We start from the raw sequence: 24,620 nt of genomic DNA on the forward strand, positions 1-24,620 counted from the left end.
AGAAATTGTCAGAAACTGATTATGTCGGTCTAGAGAGAGCGTTGCTTTATGTGAGTCTAAAACCTGTCACTAGAGCGAAACACAGACTAGGAAACGTCACGTTTACCTGGTTACAATATACTCCAGGTAAAACACTTTTCCCTGTCTTTACCCACTGTGGAGGGATTCTCAGTGGCAAGAAACTAGAAAATTAATGTGTTTTATTATCTAGTTGCGCTATTTCTCTTCAAGCAAGCGTTAACCTGGGCTGTGAAATACATCCAATGCATTCTCAAATGGGTTTAACACTAGAAGGACCGGGGATTGCAATCTACCTACAAGGACCAATCCCTTCAGTATAACGGGTGCAATCTTATGTGTCGCTTTTAAAAAGTACATACATTTTAATATACATCAATTCATATCAGACAAGTTACGCTGTTTACCAGGATACAGTTTTACATTTTTCTGTGGAATTACATGGCAGAATGAACATTTTATACCTAAAAATTAATCAAAAAGTTATATAACAAAATGCGGAATGGATAGCTTTCCGTAGAAAAGAAAACTACGTGTTTTAACACAAATATCTGAAAAGCACGAAATACTCTAGAAAAACATTTACAACCCTGCTTTTACTCATTCAAAACCACCTGCTGCCTCGTAACACCGCAAACAGGTGTGTTCAGCATTGCCTAAACATGGTCTGCAAACATACTTGCCACACTTTATACGTAGATGCTTGCTTATATTCTCCCGTCTACACCCTCCAATTTGACAAGTTTCCGAAAGTTGTAATATTGTGGTACTGTTGCGAGGCTGTGGGTTTTATTTTGTCAAGTAGCCAAAAGGATTGATCCAACAAGTTCTCTTTGGCCCCTGCAAGAAACAATTTCAACCTCACACTATCACAGAAGTCAGAAGTCTTTAGTTAAGCTTTGCGTGAATATTCGTCAAAGCTCTGTTGAGTCACTCTGTTTCGTTTATTTATTTACTTTATTTGCCACTGTTTTTTTCTTTAAAAAAAGGAATGAAGAAGATTTTCTCTTAATTCCATCCTCGGTACTAATGTTATGATTGCAACCAAAATGTATTTATGAACATTCCTTAAGGAAGGAAAATACTACATAATTCTTTTTCTAATTCTAGATATAACGAAAATAAGAGATTGTGTGACTATACTAATTTAGTTACTTTCTCAGAAATTTTGAGTTATGTATATATTAGGTACTTTACATATTTAATAAAATAATTACTCTCACAAATAGTAAAAAGGTAAGTATTATTCGCATATATCTAATTTTTATAATCTACGCTGGTTGTATTTACTCTGTCCATTTCTTTGTTCGACGGTCCCCATGGAAGTGCTGGAAGCCGTCTCCTCAATTATATGGGTGTCACAAATCATGTGAGAAGCACTCTAGCATGTGATGCCGGGTCTTATTTGTTGATGTTGTCATCATGAAGTGGTATTTATAACCGATGATGATGACTGGGGTTTATTAAGTATACGGTGATGTCGTGGTACTGCTTTGCTGTCACACCTGGAGCAGTATGGCCGTTCTATGATTGTAGTAAGTTGGTGATTACCGACATTTTTCACTCAATATATGTGCCGTGACGTCTTGGTACTTCACACTTGATTCGGTATGGCAATTTGGTGATGTGATAAGGAGAGTGACGTCTATTTTGCTGAATCCATTTCTGGATAATTTTTGTTGGTATTGCTTAATATTCCGTTTGCCATTCGTTTGTATTTGTTTGACAATTCAAGGTTTATTTTTGGATAGGAGGTTGTAGTAGTTACTATGCCTCAAAGTTCATGGAAAGACGTCTGTAGAAATGTTCTTTGTAGGATAGGAGGGAAGCGTATCTTGCTGTCTTCTGTCCTTCTTCGTCTTGCATCTTCTGTTCTTCTCTTCTTTCTTGCATTATTCTGTTCTTCTTTGGCTAGGAATTTGTGAATTTTAATGTAGGAGAGATATACGATTTGTTGGATCTGACTGCCATTCCAAATATAAGTTGATGAGTTTGTTTCTTGTGCCTTCTTTGTACTCTCATCGTATCATGATTGTCCATGAAGTAGCAGGATCGTGGCATATGACATGTCCATGCTGCGCATTGTACATCTGATGTCCAACCTGGTTGCAACCTGAGTTTCCAGTGTGGCGTTGGTCTTCATGTTGTTGTCATTGCCCTAAGTGCTTTTTCAACATGTCTGTACCCTCTCCGTCGCTATATCGAAGCATCTGGTGTTGAGGGAGCTGGCGATTAACGTTGGTGGTGATGTCCCTCTGACACGAAGAAATATTTACAATGTTTGTTTTACATATATTTGTTATTGCTATTTACAAAAAATCTCTGATTTTGTATGATGCAAAAATTTTCTGATAGTGGCAAAAATTATTAGATTAATATATATATATATATATATATATATATATATATATATATATATATATGATTTCTTTTTTTTATTCTAGTTGTGTTCTACCACTTCTTCATCCTTTTATGGGTTGTGGGTCATTTCTTGTTTGTGTGCATGTTGCAGGATACTCAATACTACAAGAAATTGTTAGTCTGCTTTGTATCCCCTATTTTTCTTTTAATTATGTTGTTCTGTTGATCTAATTATTGCGTTTAGTGGTTAATATAAGATAGGGTGAACGTTAGTTTGCTTAAACTCTTCCGCCCGCATCTCGTGGTCGTGCGGTAGCGTTCTAGCTTCCCACGCCCGGGTTCCCGGGTTCGATTCCCGGCGGGGTCAGGGATATTCTCTTCCTCGTGATGGCTGGATGTTGTGCGCTGTCCTTAGGTTAGTTAGGTTTAAGTAGTTCTAACTTCTAGGGGACTGATGACCATAGATGTTAAGTCCCATAGTTCTCAGAGCCATTTGAACCATTTAAACTCTTCCGCATTTTTCACGTTAATCTTGACGTTTACCAGTGTTTGGTGGCCTAGCTTCTGCTTCTGGTTTCCCTTTGCTGTGTTATTCTTGTCACTGTAGACCATAATTTCCTCTGTAATTATTCGCGCCTTCCTCTCGCCAGTTGCTCCTTCTGACATCGTAACCTTTTTCAAAGTACCCTTGACCCATGGCATTTTGATTCTTAAACCCATATCCACAAGCGTATGAGTGTCCATTACCGTTCCTATTTCGGTACCAATTATTCTGGTTCTCGTTTCTATGCCAACTACCTTCATTATGCCACTGTCCTGGTCTGTTAAATTTCCTGATATTATTGGTATTAGGATTACGATTATTATTATAGGAATATTCGTTCCTAGTCTTCTCCTTTTGCTGTTCCCTCTCCTTTCTTTTTTCTTTCACCACGTCTTCTTTAAACATGAATTGAAGTTCCCTTAATACCTCTTTGAATTCTTCGGTATTTTCATTTTTCCTACTGTCGCCTATTGATATTTTACTGGTAACTTCATTCTACATAGACGTATCAGCTAGCTATCACTGTATGGTTTATCTAGGCATTGATTCTTTTTGTCCATTGTGTCAAAGAATTTTACCACGCTTTTCTCCTCTGAGTTTTCGTATGGGGTCATCGGAAGTAAATCGTATTGAATTTTGTTTTATCGCCTCCTTAGGCCAATATATTTTGAGAAATGCTGTTCTGAACTGTTGGTAAAACATACAGGTAGCATCGATCTTTTGCATCACCTCCGCTACTGGTCTTGACGTGTGTGCACACATGAAGTCAAGTTTCTGAGCCACGCTCCAATAGTTTGGCAAGCCTTCTTGGAACTCATCGATGAATGTGAATGCATGCAAGCTACCGCCTTCTTCCCTGAAATGTTGAAATTTTCTAACTGTTAGGAAGTGGTCTGTATCATATCTACTCATAAATCCGGTTTGTGGCTGATTCATGGACTTAAATAATCTGCCACTGCTTGTGTCATCTTGCCTATCGTCTGGTAATCTACTGCTAGTCTGCATATGTTGTTTCCTGCCCCATAATTGTATCATATCGTAACATTGGTGAACAAAAGTGTTGTTTGTTTGCCTCTACTTTCAACATTCGCGGTACTGTACTTGTGCTACTGTTATATTGTGTCATTGGATTTACTGGTTCAGTCGCCTGTCTTTCTATTGGTATCGGCTGACTGTATATGTCTTCTTTTCCTAGATACTGTGCCTTGTTCTGTGCTATGTCATGTATTACTTTAATCGGGGTTTTCTGTTTCGATTTCTGCACGAGTGTTACGTCTGTCCTTGGTTCTACTTGAACTTTCTTAGACGTCGCGTGTTCGTGTACTGAATTAAAGCTTGACGTATCAGTTGTTTCGCTACAGGTGTAATCAGTCTCGATCTTTTCTTCGATAGTTTGTATCAACTCTGTTCGAAGCTTTTCAAACTGATCTTTGCTTCTAAGTTCTATCTTACTGATCCGCTGATCAAATTTTTCAGTGCAACTTTTGCGACCTTGCTTTGAATTGCTTTGTTTTTACGAAATTTGTATTGCTGTTCATGTGGTTTTTTCGTAAAACTTTCCACCTTCTTGTCAACTTTTACGATGTACAATTGTAATTTGTCCACGTCAAGCGTAATTGCTGCTGACTTAGAGCTAGTACCTGAATTCTTTCTCTACATTCTTTCGCTTCTTTGTTTATCTGTGTGATCTGACTATCAATTCTAGCGACCCCTTCTTCCATCTGGGTTTTGACCTGTAGAATCTGTGTCTTCATCTCTTGTCTCAAGTTCTGATTATCCTGTTTCAATTGCTGATGCTGTTTCGTTATCTGTGTATTAATATCCGTCATCTGAGTATAAATAACCTGTTTCTGTTTCGTCATCTATATATTCTGTTTAGTTGTACTATCGCTCATTTTTTGTAACATCTCCGTGATCGCGTCCTGTCCTGTACCACTGCCTTCTGCTGAACTGTGTGTTCTCGTTCTATTGTTTTCTACTCGGTCAGTAACGTCGTTTACTGGGCTATGCTGTGGCGTTTCTAATTTTGATAACTGCAACAATCCGTGCTGTCTTCCCTTCTCCCAGTGTTGTTCTTTGTGCTGAGGACCAGTTGCGTATGTCATTGAACCATTACGTGGCGCAAATAACTCCATCCACGGCCCTCCCTGTTGTGTATGTCTTATGTTTGCAGGTCCAATTGTGTCTGTTACGGCACCCATTGCCGGCCGGTGTGGCCGTGCGGTTAAAGGCACTTCAGTCTGGAACCGCGTGACCGCTGCGGTCGCAGGTTCGAATCCTGCCTCGGGCATGGATGTGTGTGATGTCCTTAGGTTAGTTAGGTTTAATTAGTTCTAAGTTCTAGGCGACTGATGACCTCAGAAGTTAAGTCGCATAGGGCTCAGAGCCATTTGAACCATTTTGAACGGCACCCTTTCGTGGCGCTCGCAACTCCACAAAATTCTGCGACTGTTGCTGAGGCATATTTAGAATGTGTACAAGGGATTCGACGTATTTTAAATGTTCCCCCTCTTCCTCACTGTCTACTTCTCTTTGGACGTCAGCTAAATGCCGATTCATTGACTGTATTGATGCGTATTCTGTATCTGAATATGCGCCAAACAAATGCGTTTCTTTAGCTCATTTCGCTGCTAATCTTTGCCATTTCTTGCGTGGGCTGTCTATTTCTGACTCAGAATGTGCCCTACACGGAATTTCGTATTCTGGAAATTCGATGTTCTGATCCCTTCGATTCCCCAAAAAATGGTTCAAATGGCTCTGAGCACTATGGGACTCAACATCTGAGGTCATCAGTCCTCTAGAACTTAGAACTACTTAAACCTAACTAACCTAAGGACATCACACACATCCATGCCCGAGGCAGGATTCGAACCTGCGACCGTAGCGGTCGCGCGGTTCCGGACTGACGCGCCTAGAACCGCTCGGCCACACTGGCCGGCCCTTCGATTCCCATCTGATCTGTCAAAATTCTATCCCAATATAACTGCAGCTCACCAACTGTCCTACTTTCTGATTCAACGTCTGTCCTATTCTCAGATTCACCATCTGTCATATTCTCAAGAAGCTCGTTTATTTGCTGTTTATCTGATTGATTCTCCGCCATCTTGTCTACTTACTGTCTATCCCATAACATTTTGGCTTGTGCTTTGTTACATGGTAGTTCTATCAACACACCACAACCCTATCGACAAAATTGTACGACCACTTACCGGTTGGTTGAAACAACAACAACGTCGTGACTTCTCGGCTGTTCTGTCTGCTCTGCTACAGTCTCCAATCTCCACCTGTGCGCTTGCAAAGGGAGAAAAATTCTATTTCTCAATTCTAACTCATTCGATACTGCGTCACTCTGCATTTCTGCCTCTCCCTGCATCTGTGTCTATCACCAGAAACTCCTGTGCCCTAACAGCTACTCAAAAATCGTAAAAATCCAAAATTTTCCAACACAATAACACAAGACCTTGTCCCTACAATTCTACTTTCCTCGCCACTGGTATCTATTCCAACACTAAATCTTTGCAAATATCTCTTTATGATATGAAAAGAAACTTCCAACTATGATAGTGACCTGCCATACCTAACTCTGGCACTATCCCTTCTTATTAATCTCCCTATTTTTACATGGCAGTTTTACCTATAATGGCAGTTTTACCTATCCTGGCAGTTTCACCTATCCTGGTAAGATCGCCATTTTCTGTGGGTGTGTGGGTTTTATTTTGTCAAGTTGTGCAATGGATTGATCCATCAAGTACCCTTTGGATTCTGCAAGAAACAATTTCCACCTCAACTACTACATAAGTCAGACAGACGCTCCTAATGTACCAACACGAACTGCTTGAAAAACATTCAGCAACAAATATCTCCTGGAGTCGTCCACTGTAAGGAAAAGACACAAAAATATTCTATATTCTTACATAACTAGTGGAATACTTGGGTACTGGAGTATTGCAAGTTAGTGTAACAAAAACATTAAATGAACGAAAATTATTATTTATTGCAAAAATTATGAGAGATCTAGTGAAAATTTTTCTTATAAATTAATAAATTTACGGGTTCTTTTTGGAACAGTGGATTGCCTCTTATAGATAGGAATGCTACTACTTTACAAAGTATGGAAAGGTTCTTTTCTCCCTTTTCTTTAAGAATGATATGTACTCGGCCGAATGGCTGAGAGCCGCACCTACACAACTTCAATTACTTTTCTAGGTGCAGCCAAGGCTGTCGTATGAGAAATGTAATGGAGTGTACAGTTGCAGAGGGCAGATGGGGCTCACACACTGTAGCACACAATACCATGAGCTGTGACGACAGCTGCCTGAGACGCTTTTTGCTGACAAATAACACAACTGTCTCTTTCTATCTGGATTGACCTTCACCATTCAAACTGTCCCTATGCCTTGATGAAGTCAAGGACTCCTATCCGCTCCTAGTCTAACTATTGGTGTGGTACAACACTCACAAAATCAGTCCACCGTGATGCTACCCAATATTCACTCGCAGGTGTTTAACTAGTACTCTGTCCGTGTTCACACCGTACATTAAGTGTGGCGGCCAACACCGTTAACAATGCTTAATCGCGAGTGACTCAATGTAGAGTATTACTCTGATTCAGTAACTACAGAGGTGCTCTCCCAGTGAAGTACAGAGGAGAGACTTTGTTCCTCACACTTTGTGTACACGTACGAGCGTACTCGCTCTCGTTACGAGTTCCTGCTCCATGAGCAACAATGGAACAGCCCTTTTTCTGGAAAAATTCCAAGGGTATATCCTTCGCTGCCTTCCCTCACTCCTCTGGCTCTTTGCACCAGAAATATTGCACCAATCAGCATTGCTCTTTTAAATGGGTGAGGGACGTTTCGTTTAAGAAGGTCAATACAGAAATATGTATCATCTCCGTTAGGCTATACTGTCCTCCTGTGAGAACTCCATAACTGTGCATTCGGTCCGTCAAAAAATGCGTCTTCTGGGCACTCCCACACAACGTAGAGGAATCTGCTTTTAAGTCAAACATGAGGGTTGTTATCCCTTCGCGTCAGACAAAAGTTGTCCTCTCTCTGGGTGGTCGCTCTGGCCGAAGTAGGTATATTGACTCACCCGTCTGAAGTGACAGGCCTCCCAGTGGGTTGGTTGTCTCTACAGAACGAAAATTCCTGTGGCTCTCATGTTGTGTACGCCAGCCCCGACTTTTTCAACCTTGGTGTGCACTTGCAATTTACTTATTAGATTCGCTTATCGCTTACATGCATTCACAAAACTTGACTCTACCTTATCGAGTTTGGGTTCGAATAAAGGGTCTTGATGTGCAGATAACGATTGTGCGGACTGAATATGTAAGAAATGAAGGTCAGGAGACCGCGCCACCTTACACTGTATTAGGAACATTATTTTATACCTTTGTCGTCTTATTTGCTGAACGCAACGATTCTGCAAATTTGTATGTAACTGACGTCTGCTTCATGTTTCTCCTTTTACTACATTATAGAGTACCTAAGCGTTTATAGCTTCTGAGTCCAAGACACTGATAAATTCATGCTTGGGCCATCTGCGGCATCCATACATTGCAGTGTAAAGTTGAGCCATTTGATCGATTACATCAACTCCATACTTGGTGTTATTGTGGTAGGCCACTGAATCGGGTCTCTCTTTAGAATGTCGTTCATCGATAGTTACTGTGTCATGCATTCAACACGAAATAGGACCATTTTTTGTCTTTTTCCCCTGACAGCATGTTATCTGACTTATAATGAAGATGCAACGGCAGATTTCGCTGATAGAGGCATTTCTCTTCTAGATTTCTTAATTGTGCCTACAACGCCTGTACTCCTACGTTTAAAATTTTCTGCAAGGCATTTCGCTGAGAAAAAATTGTCGCAGTTTATGTTTCTTCCTGCAGAAACAAAGAGCCACATAAGACACATTACAAAATGCTCTACAAGGGGAACACCTGTCGGACGCTGTAAGGACACCCATTCACCAGATCCTTAGAATTCGTATGAACTGCTAGACAAAACTTTGTTCCAGATATGTCTGGTTTATTGCTCATATATTGAATGAAAGAGCATCTAGCCTTGCATGAAAACAGTTGCTCATCCACAGAGATATTTTCACCTGGAATATATCACATCATGGATTGGCGCACAGGGGTAACAGGTGCAAAACGATGTGTTTATTGTCTATGTGAACGTGTGCTCTTTTCGTCAAATCGCATAAACCACAAAATTTCGGTGAACTTCCTTCTGTTCATTGTGTTCCGAAAAAATGCTGGTCCCCGTGTATTCGATCGTAACTGCCTCAATGGAAAGTTTTTTGCTCCATACACGGCTCGCACATACATAAGTGATATTGCGGCTTCTATTGCATCGACACTAATAGTGCATTCATCATCATATACACTACTGGCCATTAAAACTGCTACACCACGAAGATGACGTGCTACAGACGCGAAATTTAAACGACAGGAAGAAGATGCTGTGATGTGCAAATTATTAGCTTTTCAGAGCATTCACACAAGGTTGGCTCCGGTCGCGACACCTACAACGTGCTGACATGAGTAAAGTTTCCAACTGATTACTCATACACAAACAGCAGTTGACCGGAGTTGCCTGGTGAAACGTTGTTGTGATTCCCCGTGAAAGGGGAGAAATGCGTACTATCACATTTCCGACTTTGATAAAGGTCGGAAATAGCTTATTGCGATTGCGATTTATCGTATCGCGACATTTCTGCTCGCGTTGGTCGAGATCCCATAACTGTTAGCAGAATATGGAATCAGTGGGTTCAGGGGGGTAATATGGAACGCCATGCTGGATCCCAATGACCTCGTGTCACTAGCAGTCGAGATGACAGTCATTTTATCCACATGGCTATAACGGATCGTGCAGTCACGTCTCGATCCCTGAGTCAACAGTTGGTGACGTTTGCAAGACAACAACCATCTGCACGAACAGATCGACGGCGTTTGCAGCAGCATGGACTATCAGCTCAGAGACCATGGCTGCAGTTACCCTTGACGCTGCCACAACAGACAGGAGCGCCTGCGATGGTGTACTCAATGACGAATCTGGGTGCACGAATGGCAAAACGTCATTTTTCAGATGAATCCAGGTTCTGTTTACAGCATCACGATGGCCGGATCCGTGTTTGAGGACATCGCGGTGAACGCACTGTGGGGCGGCGGGTGGATTAACAGAGTATATGTTTTGTATTTATGCTGTTTGCCGTTCTCAACACGGCCACTCTAACTACGATATTGGCAACCAAAAAGTGATTAGCAAAACGTGAAGCCTGTAATTAGAATTCCTAGTGCCCACTTCATCTGAGAAATACATCTATAGCTACAGCTTATATCTCTGAGGAATTAGGAGATTGTCTGGGATTCATAATCAAAAACCATTTTCTCTAAAATGTTAACTATATTCTGAAAGTCACAGACCATAAAGAATCCACACAATCCAACTACCAGAGCAGGTCAGAGTCTAATGCGCTGATGCAACTATAACTGTTCAAATTAAATGTTTAAGTGAATGCTCGCCATAATTTGATGAGAATGTTCATCAAACGCCACGCTAATAATGGTACAATGTCTGTCCTGCTGCGGGAAGTGAAAATACGACATACGCAAACTAAAGATAGATCATTAACGTCATCCCAAAATTAACACTTCACTCGAAAACGATTTCATGGTTACGCGTATCCCGAGTAACTTATTACTGCATCTGAGGCTGTTTATATCAACGATACCGACGCGATGCGACTCCCGGCACAGGTGGTGCGCTAATCAGCGTCTTGAGAGAACTGGGGCCTTCCTTTTCTCGCGCAGCGTTCTTACATATAAAGCCGCGGTGCGGACGGCTAAGGGAACGCCTGATCAAATCTGCTCTCCCGACTAGCCGCTGGGCTAGTAATGCACCACTCTAAGTTATCGAATAAATCATTGCTTCCTTTGCTGATGGCCGATGAAGCTTTCAATTTAATTGTGCAAGCAGCACAGAGGTAAGTAATCATAATAAAAGTCTGACATGCCTAAGTCAAATATTTTGAGCGAGAGAATTAATTTAATTACACTACATGCAGTAGACGAGCTGTGAACTTGCCCTTTGGAGAGATGCTATCGCTATAGTTTTATAGTTATTCAGTTGAAATTTCTCACATCTTTATGATTATAGCGGATCTCCTTGATACTTAAATGTAAACATCCTAGCTTTATTTATTCGCCTACTTAATCTATCTTGCTTCCTTAATTTTTAAGTTAAAAACCAGAAAATCATGAATTTCAACCAAAATTTTAATTTCTGAGATCCAGAATAGTGTTTATACTACATTACTATGCAAAAGGAATCTAAATATAAATTTTTAAGTTTCCAGCTCTTTTCTGTTGCGCCAATGATTTTTACAGAAAAACATCCAAATTTCGGAAATGGTTAATGTTATTGAACTGATATCCAACACATATTGATTTAGTCTTACTCCTGACATGCTAGAAACGTTTCAGGTTATTTACTTCATTTTAAATTATTGCGCAATATTTATGACCTCAGAGGTAGTTACAGCGGACTAGGGTGGCACACAATGGAAAGAATGATGTGAATTTTATAAGGCTTGAGTATGCTGCTTCCCTACAGCACAATAGAAGCGTGTATTCGTCATCGCCATACTGGCGTATCACCCGGCGTGATTGTATGGGGTGCCATTGGTTACACGTCTCAGTCACCTCTTGTGCGCATTGACGGCACTTTGAACAGTGGACGTTACATTTCAGATGTTTTACGACCTGTGGCTCTACCCTTCATTCGATCCATACGAAACCCTACATTTCAGCGGGATAATGCACGAACGCATGTTGGAGGACCTGTACGGGCCTTTCTGGATACAGAAAACGTTCGACTGTGGCCCCGGCCAGCTCATTCTCCAAATCTGTCATCAATTGATAACGTCTGCTCAATGGTGGCCGAGAACTGTCACAATACGCCAATCATTACTCTTGATGAACTGTGGTATTGTATTGAAGCCGGATGGGCAGCTGTACCTGTACACGCCATCCAAGCTCTGTTTGACTCAATGCCCAGGCGTATCAAGGCCGTTATTACGGCCAGAGTTGGTTGTTCTGGGTACTGATTTCTCAGGATCTATGCACCCAAATAGCGTAAAAATGTAATCACATGTCAGTTCTATTATAATACATTTGTCCAATGAATACCCGTTTATCATCAGCATTTCTTCTTGGTGTAGCAATGTTTATGGCCAGTAGTGTAGCTTCTGGCGTGCTCTAATTTCTGTACACTTCTTTATATTTTCAGGCATGCTGTCATCAGTTAGCAATCTCCATGCACCAGAATATATATCTTTTCTGAACAACTTCTTCGCATAACCTGTAGGTCCCGGTGTCACCTTCTAGATGTTCTGCTGTGGACGTCTTCCAGGAACAGCTTTGGTTTAATTGGCTCTGAGCACTACGGGACTTAATTTCTGAGGTCATCAGTCCCCTAGAACTTAGAACTACTTAAACCTAAAAACCTAAAGACGTCACACACAGCCATGCCCGAGGCAGGATTCGAATCTGCGACCGTATCGGTGCCGCGGTTCCAGACTGTAGCGCCTAGAACCGCTCGGCCACTCCGGCCGGCAGGAACAGCTTTTTAGTTGTAATAGTCCATGGTGTTCCGTCATTAGCTGCCTCACTACTCCCAGTGGAAGGATTTCGTTCAATATGAATTCTTCCTTTCACTCTGCCACGAACGCCTCTAGAGCTGTTAGCATGAGCTAACTTGTTTGACGTAACTGAATATACAGTATATAACAGAATAATTCAGTTACAACAAAAACAATGAATTTCAAATTATAATACAGTAAAACAGAAAACATCTATAATGCTTGCTGAAAGATCCGTTGTGATAAAATAAAAAATAGTAGTACAATGGCTATACAAACGTACCAGCTATAGGGAATGTAACATTGGTTTGCCACTCCTCGGCTTGCTCTTGTCCAGTAGTTGCGACATCGGTGTCTGAAGAGACTGATTTCATAGATGGGAGGGATATATTTCTCATCATCAGTGGCGCTTGCAGCGCAATCTTCTCGTAATTCATGAGCTTCACAAACATCACGGGGATCTGCTTCTGCGGATTCACCATCTGACATTGACATGATATATTTTAAAATTTCTTCATCGGACAAACCGAGTCATGGAATCGCCATTACGATACAGCTAAAACGTGGACAACACAAACTGCGCCCCTTGAGAAACAAAGGTCCGTTGCTCATCGACAGTGGTTCTGCAGACGCCGATAATCAAATTAGGGTGGTAGACAACAATAGCTTTGGACGTGTCCGAAAGCTATTGTTCACATTTCGGTAGCGATCAAAATGACGGATTTCGATCCTTGTAGTAGGAGTAGCTTGGGCCACTTTTCAGAATGGTCATACTGGGTAAATGCTTTGCAGACGTCTGCCTAACAAATTTTTATGAAAAGTCATAGGAAATGGGACAAGCAGAAGAATACATTTAGGGGAAATACGTCTACAGAACTACAATACCCGTCAAAATGTCGGATGCTGCCTTTCTAGTGTTAAAATTACAAATCGTTTGATTAATTGTGGTAGGGTGGATGTACCACATACACAAACTGAGATTATGACGAAATGGGTCGACACTGTCGAAGTGCAGTCCAAGTTTAACAAATGAAGTTAAGTGTATCATAAATGAACTGAGAAAAGAATCCGAGAAAAAAATCTATTTACCAGCCATTAGAAGAAACTGACCTTAAGAAATTGGACTTACAGGCTACGTACTGCTGTATAAAGAAGCTTGGTGAGATTGGAACAAGAAGTGCAAATATTCCTCGAGAGGTAGAGGACGTCCTGTTTTGCTAATTCCCTGAAGGCGTTGTACAGTGTTAATAATTTTGCTACGGTGATTTTAAAAGGTTATCTTAACAACCATAGATTTACTTAATCGTAATCCTTCTCTTGTAGGGGAAAAACCCATTGATAACATACAAGATTGCGAAGTTAAATTTCCTTGTATACCCTTTCGAATCCTCCCCTTTGCCCTTACCATACCACAATCTGCACTGTAAGAAGCTCCTTTACAACTATAAATGGAAACTACAGGAGTCTCAGCATCGGACACGCTTGTTTAAACTTATCAACAAGGGCAAATGAAGCGCAGTATTTCAGTCCGGGCATGCAATATTAGAAAGTTTCTCACATTCTCCGAAACTCCCCACTACATAGAAATGCAGTAAGTATACAATGTGTATGAGTAAAAACTGCAAAATCCTGATAATTCTACATTGCCATATTGTTCAGAACTCTCCTTAGTTATGCATATGTTTAGCGAGTGATGATGTACTGATTAGATTCTTTGTACACGCACTACTCGTAACTACGATAACTAATAAATTCTCTCTCCTCATATGCATAACTGTGAATCACTTATATTTCAGATTAGAGTGTAGTATGGACGTAACAGAAACGACTGTATGTAAGATAGGTTAGTAAAGTCTACCGTTCTTTCCATCACAGGCGTTAGAATGCTCTTCACATAAGCTGGCGTTTATATCCTGTGCATTCCTGAAAGTCTGCAGATGTGAGTTTGTATTCCTAGAATCTTTTCCCATTTTCAGTTCAGCTGCAGTTGTTTTACATTCATAACGCTGGATGTTGGCAGTCAAAGGAATCCATGACGAGACATGTCCCACCCCGCTTCTCTGATATTCTCTCAGTAATGGAAATGAATACTGCGTTCAATTGAGAAGTGAGCTGAAATACTCTACGAAACGAAAGTACGCAGAACTGCAATGCCTCCTCTCGTTCACACGCCTCTCTTGATAGGTTGTGTTATTTGATTATCCATGACTGCGTTCCATGAAGCAAAGCAATATTTTTGTCTCGTATTTCGCATTTTTTCTCGAATGCTGATGCCTCTATTCAAGTTGGTGTTTTCATATTGATAAAGTACATTTCTTTAAATATTTTCGTTATTTGACATCTATGCAAACGACATGCATCACTATTGAAATATAAGTTAAATTTTTGATAGAGAATTCACAATAAAACTTTACTGAAAATGAAACGCAATCTCTGTCACAGGATACATTTTATTTTCCATTGATGTGAGAATTGCATCACCTACAGATTTAAATTCGTGTCTAGTCGCCTCTCTTCCCATCCAAAATTATATTGCTCCAGTTCGGAGACCTTTCTTTCTGTCTGTACATTTGCTCTTGAATTTCACCTAACACTGTACAGTTGTGCGTATGAGATTAAATATTTGTCAACTGTTTTTGTACTAATTTGTAGCATTATGTAAAGGTCCCAATGGACCGTTATGTAATGCATTGCTAAATTACAAAATAAAACATTACATTAAGAACTCCATCTTCGATACGTTTTCTTCATGTTGCTAAAAGATATGTTCTATTCCTACCCATCTGTGAATGTTCTCTTCTTACAAAACAAACAAAAGACACAACAAATTAAACAGGCATGTTTAGATAATTTATTCACGTAACCAAGATAAGGCAATTTCCTTCAGAGTCACAGTTATTTTGTTACATTGGTACATTTACACAAAGTGACTGATTGGAGATGAAAATGGTTTCCAAATTGTAAAAATTTTCGTTTTCTTTATTTGACTATAATATTTACGAACAGTAATACAGTCAGAACAGAAGTGAAACACACAAAATGATTAAGTGATGAAATACCTGAGAAAATACATCCTTTACCTTCAAACTGCTAAGATAACAGCGAATAATATATTGCTCGTGCTGTATCTGTTGGTACGAAAATAAGGAAACAGTGTAACGAGTTTCGTATTATTTGGTTGTTGTTGGGACACTGACTCAGCTCTCATTGTTTAACATATAGTCAAATGGAACATTATAGGCTGTTTTCTTTCTTTTGCATAACAGTTCACCTGTTTATAATTCGGCCAATAATATGATTTATTGTGTATGAGGCTGTAACATTTCTAAGTACGCTATGTACACTGATGCTATATGTTTGTTGTTATCGGGTATACATCTACATTTACATCTGCACAGATAGTCCGCAAGGCACCGTAAGGTACGTGGCAGAGGGTACCCTGTACCACTATTTCTCATGTCCCCTCCTTCCCCACTCCCAAATAGAGCGAGGGAAAAACGACTGTCTGTACAACTCCTATGAGCTCTAATTTCTCGAATCTTATCTTCGTGGTCCTTACGCGCGATGTATATTGGCGGCGACATAATCGTTCGGCAGTCAGTTTCAAATGGGGGTTCTCTATATTTTCTGAATAGCGTTTCCCAAACAGAACGCCGCCTTCCCTATAGGGATTCCAATTTGAGTTCCCGAAGCATCTCCGTAGCGCTTACGTTTTGTTCGAACCTACTGGTAACAAATCTAGCGGCTCTGCTCTGAAATGCTTCCATGTCTGCCTTCAGTCCGAACTGGTACGTATCCCAAACGTTCAAGCAGTTATCAAGAATACGTCGCACCATCGTCCCACATGCAGTCTCTTTTACAGAAAAACCACTCTTTCCTAAATTCTCCTAATTAACCGAAGTCGACCATTGGTCTTACCTACCACAGTTTTCACATGCTCGTACCACCTCATATCGATTTGCAACGTTACGCCAATATATTTAAACTACTTGACTATGTCAAACAGGACGCTAGTAATATTGTACCCGAAAATTACAGGTTTGGTCGTCCTATTCATCGGCATTAGCTTACATTTTCCCCCATTTATGGCTAGTTGCCATTAATTAAGCCAACTGGAAATTTGGTCTAAGTCGTCTTGTGCCTTTTACGTCACTCAAATTCGACACTTTACTGTACACCAGGGCATCATTAGATAACCACCGCAGACTGCCGCCCATCCCGCCCGCCAAATCATTTATGTATCGTATATATAGAACAACGGCGGCCCTATCGCACTTCCCTGGGCCACTCCTGACGATACCCTTGTCTCAGTTGGTCACTGACCATCAAGGACAACATATTCACATATCTGTGAACTTATTCCGTACGCTCGTACCTTCGCTAACAGCCTGCAATGAGGCACCGTGTCAAATGCTTTCCGGAAATCTAGAAATATGGAATCTGTCTGTTGCCCTTCATCCATAATTCTCAGGTAATCATGTGAGAAAAGGGCAAGCTTAGTTCCGCACGAGCGATGCTTTCTGAAACCGTTCTGATTCGTGAGCATAAGCTCCTAAGCCTCAAGAAATTTTATTAAATTCTAACTGAGAATGTGTTCAAGGATTCTGCAGCAAACGGAAGTTAGAGATATTGGTCGGTAATTTTGCGCGTCCGTTCTTTTACCATTCTTATATACTGGAGTCACCCGTCTTTCCTTCCAGTCGCTTAGTGTTGGGCGAAGCAAATCGACAGCCACGCATGTCTTTCCTCATGACTACTAACACATGGAAATCGCATGGGGAGGAATCAGGACTGTGTTGAAAGAGAACAACAGTCAGAAGTGACGGTGGAAGAGAGAGGAGACATGGCCAGTGGGAGAGAAAGAGAGAGGAGAAAGTGATTGGTGGGACAGAATGTGGCAATGAAAGAGAAAAACAGTTTGATGAAGAGAATAGCAGTGGGAGTCAGAGAGGAGATAATGATGGTAAGTGAGAAACAGTAGCAGTAAAAGATTAAAAATGATTGATGGAGACAGAAGCATTTGGACCAAAAGAGGAGGAAGACAGTGGAAATGAAATGCGCAGAGCAGTGGAGACCATACATGGACGTTGGTGGTCTGTACCCCAGACTGACGAACTTCAACACTTAGGTGTAGGGAAGGACTCATTTTGGAATGAAATTTTAAACACATGGTTGTAGGGGAAATGATTGTAGCCCACCCTCGGAATTTTTCAGCTATCGAGGTCTTGAGGGGTCAGTGACGGTATACTTTTATGATTTTAGGATTCATTTATCATTTCCACGACTCCTGACGTATTTGTTTAGTGAGCACAAAATGTTCCAGGATACTTATAAACGAGAATCGTCCCTAGAAACGGGTGTAACACAGAAAAAGGTAGTAATCAGAAAGGATATATTGGAAGACAAATATAGAAAAATATTACTTCGTGCCCTAAACACATAACAGATGCAGATACACTGTATAATGTGTATATGTATGTCTGACTTATTTCTAATGTAAAAAGAAACTGTGTACTTCACTATCTGTAGTTCCCCATGCCACTTCATATATAATCATCGTTGAAAACAGTGATGTTAAATATCACTGCACGATTACGTTATAGTATGTACTTTTGGGTCGAATGCGTTGACCTGTTATAGTATTCTGAAAGAAAAGGACTTGGCTCTGCTCTGCAATTTTACTCCATAAAAACAGTCATACAGCCTAAATCTTAGAAAATTAGGGAGCGACAGATGTTCTGAGTCCAGATAAGGGACCCAGGACTAGAAACGAGCCGAAACTTGTAAACAAATATGAGAAGATTTCAAATTAATCTCTTGTCGGTAGATGACAGTTTGGATCAGAGTAGATTCATTTATGTAATGATTTTATCTGCACAGCTTGGACCTGCACAGTTTGGACGTAGCACTGAAATCACAACTGTAGTTCGAAGTATTGTACTTCAGCTTGTATACAGGTACGACTTTGTCGTAGCATGTGTCTCATACGCAAGACATTTGGTATTAGTTAAGAACGGGAAATCGATACGATCAACCGGGACGTCATCAAAATGATGGAGGTATGAAAGTAAAAAATTACGAAAACACAAACTGAAGAATTTATGGAACATCTTAGATAATATGGGTTAGGGTTAATAACCATTGCGTGTGTCTCAATGGCCAGCTGCAAGTCTTTCAATTGGACACCTCGTGTGTCCTTAAACTACCTTACTCAGACACCGGGGGCTAGAGGACCTACAGTTTAACATGGAAACAGAACCAGCTGCAGTTCCCGGATACTCCTCACCTAATTCAGAAGTGAAGGTTAAATCATAGCCACACTGAAAATTAAAATGTTTCGACCTAGATTCGATCCCATGACATCTATGTTTCCAGGCACAAGCTCTAGACTAGACCACTAAGTATGACGTAGGTATCATGGGCGGAAATTTTCATTCATTATCAGCTCCAAATATAAAATAAATTTAAAATACAAGTATCACATGATTGTGAAAAATTGACGTTTCCATTTCCGATGTAGGTGTAGCTACAGAATGTGCATTGCACAGAAAGAATCTTTTTGTCATTGCAGATCACCATCTTCATAAGTCACAACATAATCTAGACAATAGAGTACATTACAGATAAGTCATCTTAACACCCATTAAAGAGAGAAAAATTCCGATTGTGGCGTCACTCTTGTACAGTATTGTTTTGGTCAATTGATCCGCAGTCTCCACAAGACTTCTACACATCGCAATCTAAGCTATCGCCCTTATCAATTCATTCCCATCTGCGCTGGATCTATAAGTGTCAACAAGATTCAAACATCATCCGATGAAATATACATGTAAACAGGACACACATACAACATTCACAACTGAAAAATACCAAGAAAAATATCATATAAGCGATCTAGTTTACTTGAAAGATTGTATTTATAGTCAGCATTGTTTACTAGACCTGCATCCATGATACTTCAACCACATACTTAATCGATATAATGCCACTTGTACTGCATCAGTGTAGGTGCTTCGCTGCACACTTCATAAAGTGCGTCTCCTATCGGTAAGATCTGCGTTCGCTCCGGTGTCAGCAACTACCTTTATATTAATAATAAAACTGTAGAACAGTCGCGTCTGTCTGTTTATCCATTACAGTAACCTCCAAAACTAAAAGCCAAATTGTCATGTGTTTTTCGGTGGTAACATGAGGTTATTTTGGGGCAACATACAGGCTTTATTTCATAAAAATTGGAACACGAAAAAATAATCCTAACTTAAAGTTTTATTAACAATCCTCAGCTCAGCTTGGTCGTTTGGATGTTTAATCATCGTGACGTAGTACCCCAAAAAACTAATAGACGGCGCTGTTGGTTTTTTTAACTCAGTGAAAGATTTTTTTTTCGGTAGTTTACGTCTGAGACAGAATTAAGTGCCGCAATTTTATCTTTATGATTACAACCTAACAGCGATTTTACTTGGCTAGGGACACGGATTTACTGTTTCTGCTTTGTGTATTAAAACTTTGCTTTCGTTCCTTATGTGGGATTTATTTATATTCTTTGCCAAGAGAAACGAATTTATTAAGCTGGCTTGCTTATTCTGTTGCCTAATAATTACATTTTGATTTTGTTTTCATCACGAAAAAAAGTGCCTAATGCACTGTTAAGTCTTCCCGAGTACATCAGAACCACTATAACATTCAAGACTACATGGTCTCAAGAATCCAATGAAGATCGTGAGGCGAGACTCCTGCTCCCTCTTTATCTGTCTCCTCCTACCTCTCACACAATCCACGTAATTCTCCACTTCTCTGTTGGTCCATCTCTTCATCCCCCTACCTCTTCCACCTCCCCCTCCTCCCCCCCCTTCATTTCTCCCTGTGAAAGGTAAGTGATTTTAACGCCACGGTATTTCTTTCCCGACAGTACCATTCGCACCACCTTTTGCCTAAATCGAGCCAGAGGCTTTGGAGGAGATGTGAATGTACCCATACCTGACGTATAATGAGCACATACGTCTATTATTCTCTACTCTTTTACACCTTATGACTCCAGAGAGGATATTACATTTATCGGGATATTCTACCACGATGACTAAATTGTTGGCTCGCTGAAGTGCTCATCCTTGCCAACAATCTGACACAATGAGTAGCACAAACAATAGGCAACTGGCACTTCATACTTTTAAAAGTATTCGAAGTCAATAACTTTTTACGTCACACCATTTCTTACACAACTCATCCCTCATTGTTAATACGGAATTTTACTCCATCGGTATTTTTATACAAATAATAAGTCGTGTGCCTAACGAATTTGGTAGAAATTGCACCAGGTGTTCCTGAGTTATCCTTATACTCCTCAGTATAAACCAGTATCAGTTTTCTGATTACAGCACGGATGAGTTAATGTGTGCAAATTTGACATTAAACATGTAAGCGAGAATAAGTTTAGATAGGGCTTGAAATTAAGTTAAATTTTGGTGAAAATCGCTAAGGTTCCTCATTGCTATACACTGAATGATTATATTGACGGTAATTTCCGCTCTGTGTTACGAGAACGTAGCTCTCATCAATATCAGTGTTTATGTTGTCATATCTCGTAAATTGTGAGTCGTACAGTGATAAACTTTGCAGGTACGTTTAGTGCTATATGTTGATGCTGCCTGTAAAAGTGTTGCGAATAGATTTGGCAGAAATAAGTAATTAATTAAAGTGCTATGCCTGATAGGGCGACGATGCTGCGTGAACAGCGGAAATGTTGCAAGGGATAAACATTTTTGCTTTCATGAGTTTGAGGGAGGGAGCGGGGGTTTTGCCAGCGAGAAACATTTCGTAAAAGTTTGAAAATATGTGTGAAGTTTGTAGCAAGTCACTGTGTGCTCTCATTCTTAAATATTGGAATATTGTACTACAGACTATTGAAAAGTAAGGCCTCTGAATTTTGTTATATAAAACTGTTCAAAGTTTTTAAATAAAAGGATCGTTATTTACACTATACAAATTTACTCTTCGTGACTGCGTACTTATTTGTCTATATAGTCACCCTGGCAACGAACACATTTCACTCAACGACAGACCAGTTCGTTGATACCGTCGCTGCAGAATGTTTTTGTTGGCGGGAACACAGCCTCACCTCTGTTAACACCGCTTCGTCGCCATCAAAGTGAAGTCTTCGAAGGGGAACTTTAAGTTTCGAAAATAGACAAATACAGATGGATCTAAGATGGCATTGTGCGGAGAATGATTCATGACAGTGAAAAAAAAATGGTTCAAATGGCTCTGAGCACTATCGGACTTAATATCTGTGGTCATCAGTCCCCTAGGACTTAGAACTACTTAAACCTAACTAACCTAAGGACATCATACACATCCATGCCCGAGGCAGGATTCGAACCTGCGACCGTAGCAGTCGCCGCGCGGTTCCGGACTGAGCGCCTAGAACCGCGAGACCACCGCGGCCGGCCATGACAGTGAATCCAAGGTACCTGACAGTTGCATATGCCGCTGTTCTCGAGGCGTCTGCATTGTCATGCTGAAGGAGAGGGTGTTCCAAGTGTGGACGAACACTTAGAATCCGAAACTCGTTTACAGCACGCTATGTCTCACGCACCGACATAACTGCGTTCCACACCGCCGTATTACACGCTATAATCGAAAAGCTCTAACGCCTACTGGCTGGAAATATGCAGCCATGAACAATAAAAACACTACTGGTCATTACAATTGCTACTCCGCGAAGATGACGCGCTACAGACACGAAATTTAACCCACAGGAATACGATGCTGTGATATGCAAATGATTACCTATTCAGAGCATTCACACAAGGTTGGCGTCGGTGGCGACACCTACAACGTGCTGACATGATGGAAGTTTCCAACCGATTTCTCATACACAAACAGCAGTTGACCGGCGTTGCCTGGTGAAACGTTGTTGCGATGCCTCGTGTAAGGAGGAGAAATGAGTACCATCACGTTTCCGACTTTGATAAAGGTCGGATTGTAGCCTATCGCGATTGCTGTTGATCGTATCGCGATATTGCTGCTCGCATTGGTCGAGATTCAATGACTGTTAGCAGAATATGGAATCGGTGGGTTCAGGAGGGTAATACGGAACACCGTGCTGGATACCAACGGCCTCGCATCCCTAGCAGACGAGATGACAGGCATCTTATCCGCATGGCTGTAGCGGATCGTGCAGCCACGTCTCGATCCCTGAGTCAACAGATGGACAGGTGGGGACGTTTGCAAGACAACAACCATCTGCATGAACAGTTCGACGACGTTTGCAGCAGCATGGACTATCAGCTCGGAGACCATGGCTGCGGTTACCCTTGACGCTGCAGCACAGACAGGAGCGCCTGCGATGGTGTACTCTACAACGAACCTGGATGCACGAATGGCAAAACGTCATTTTTTCCGATGAATCTTAGTTCTGTTTACAGCATCATGATGGTCGCATACGTGTTTGGCGACATCGCGGTGAACGCACATTGGAAGCGTGTGTTCGTCATCGCCATACTGGCGTATCACCCAGCGTGATGGTATGGGGTGCCATTGGTTTCACGGCTCGGTCACCTCTTGTTCGCATTGACGGTACTTTGAACAGTGGACGTAACATTTCAGATGTGTTACGACCCGTGGCTCTACCCTTCAACCAATTTCTGCGAAACCCTACATTTCAGCGGGATAATGCACGACCGCATGTTGCAGGTCCTGTACGAGCCTTTCTGGATGCAGAAAATGTTCGACTGCTGCCCTGGCCAGCACATTTTGCAGATCTCTCACCAATTGAAAACGTCTGGTCAATGGTGGCCGAGCAACTGGCTCGTCTCAATACGCCAGTCATTACTCTTGTTGAACTGTGGTACCGTGTTGAAGCTGCTTGGCAGCTGTACCTGTACACGTCGTCCAAGGTCTGTTTGACTCAACGCCCAGGCGCATCAAGGGCGTTATTACGGCCAGAGGTGGTTGTTCTCGGTACTGATTTATCAGGATCTATGCGCCCAAATTGAGTGAAAATGTAATCACATGTCAATTCTAGTATAATATATTTGTCCAATGAATACCCGTTTATCATCTGCATTTCTTCTTGGTGTAGCAATTTTAATGGCCAGTAGTGTATGTAGATTGTCAGTATGTTTGTTTTGACATAAAAAATTCGGTGGCATTACCTTTCAGCACGTTCTAGTAGTCTGGATATTTGAGGGCTGTTAGGTACGGCTCTACTTCTACTTCTTCTTCTACTTCACTTCTACTTCTACTTCTACTTCACCACTTTGACAGTTAGTTGTAACGCCCACAGTACTTCTTTCCAGACAGCAAATGATACATGTACCAAATTTAACTGAAATCGATCCAGTGGTGTAGGAGAAGTTGTGGAACATACATACATACAAACATACATTTTTGTAATGTATGGTGACAGAGATTATTGATATTTTTTCCGTTTTGCTAGGATATAAATTGCTATGACAGTCTGTTAAAAGTCGATGTGGTATGCGATGGACAGACTAAGTACAGGATGGTTCAATTTAATGTTTCGTAATAACACCGTAGGCTTTACGTTAATTATGTGGTAATACCACATTCGATGCAACAACCCCGACAGTTGAGTTGCACCTTCAAACAGTTGATGGGAAAAAGGAATTAAAGGCCTACTGTGTCCTCAGGCCCGCTGTGTCCCTGTAAAAAAATTACGCTCTCTGTTATTCATTTGAAGCTTTCTCTGCAATTCTTGCGGCGTGCATAACTGTGGGTGCCCGCGTATTTCGTCGGCGCTGCGCTCAGGTAACTTTCCCTTTGACCAGAAATGTTGCCTGTACGCCGTCCTCTGTGCCGCATAAATTTTCATAAACTCAGAAAATTGTTAGCTTGTCGCAGCCGCCGTGGGAGAACTTCATAGCTTTCCTTGTGCTACAGCGGAACCACCAAGCCGATTCGACTCAGTCGTGTAACTCTACATATTCACATAGACATTAAACTGATTAGTCCGCTTATTCAAGATATATGATTATCCTTACAGAGGAGGATCGATGGTCATAAAATCCAACGGATCTTGCTTTAAATG

This window comes from Schistocerca serialis, chromosome 4, assembly GCF_023864345.2.
Source record: "Schistocerca serialis cubense isolate TAMUIC-IGC-003099 chromosome 4, iqSchSeri2.2, whole genome shotgun sequence".
Taxonomy (NCBI): domain Eukaryota; kingdom Metazoa; phylum Arthropoda; class Insecta; order Orthoptera; family Acrididae; genus Schistocerca; species Schistocerca serialis.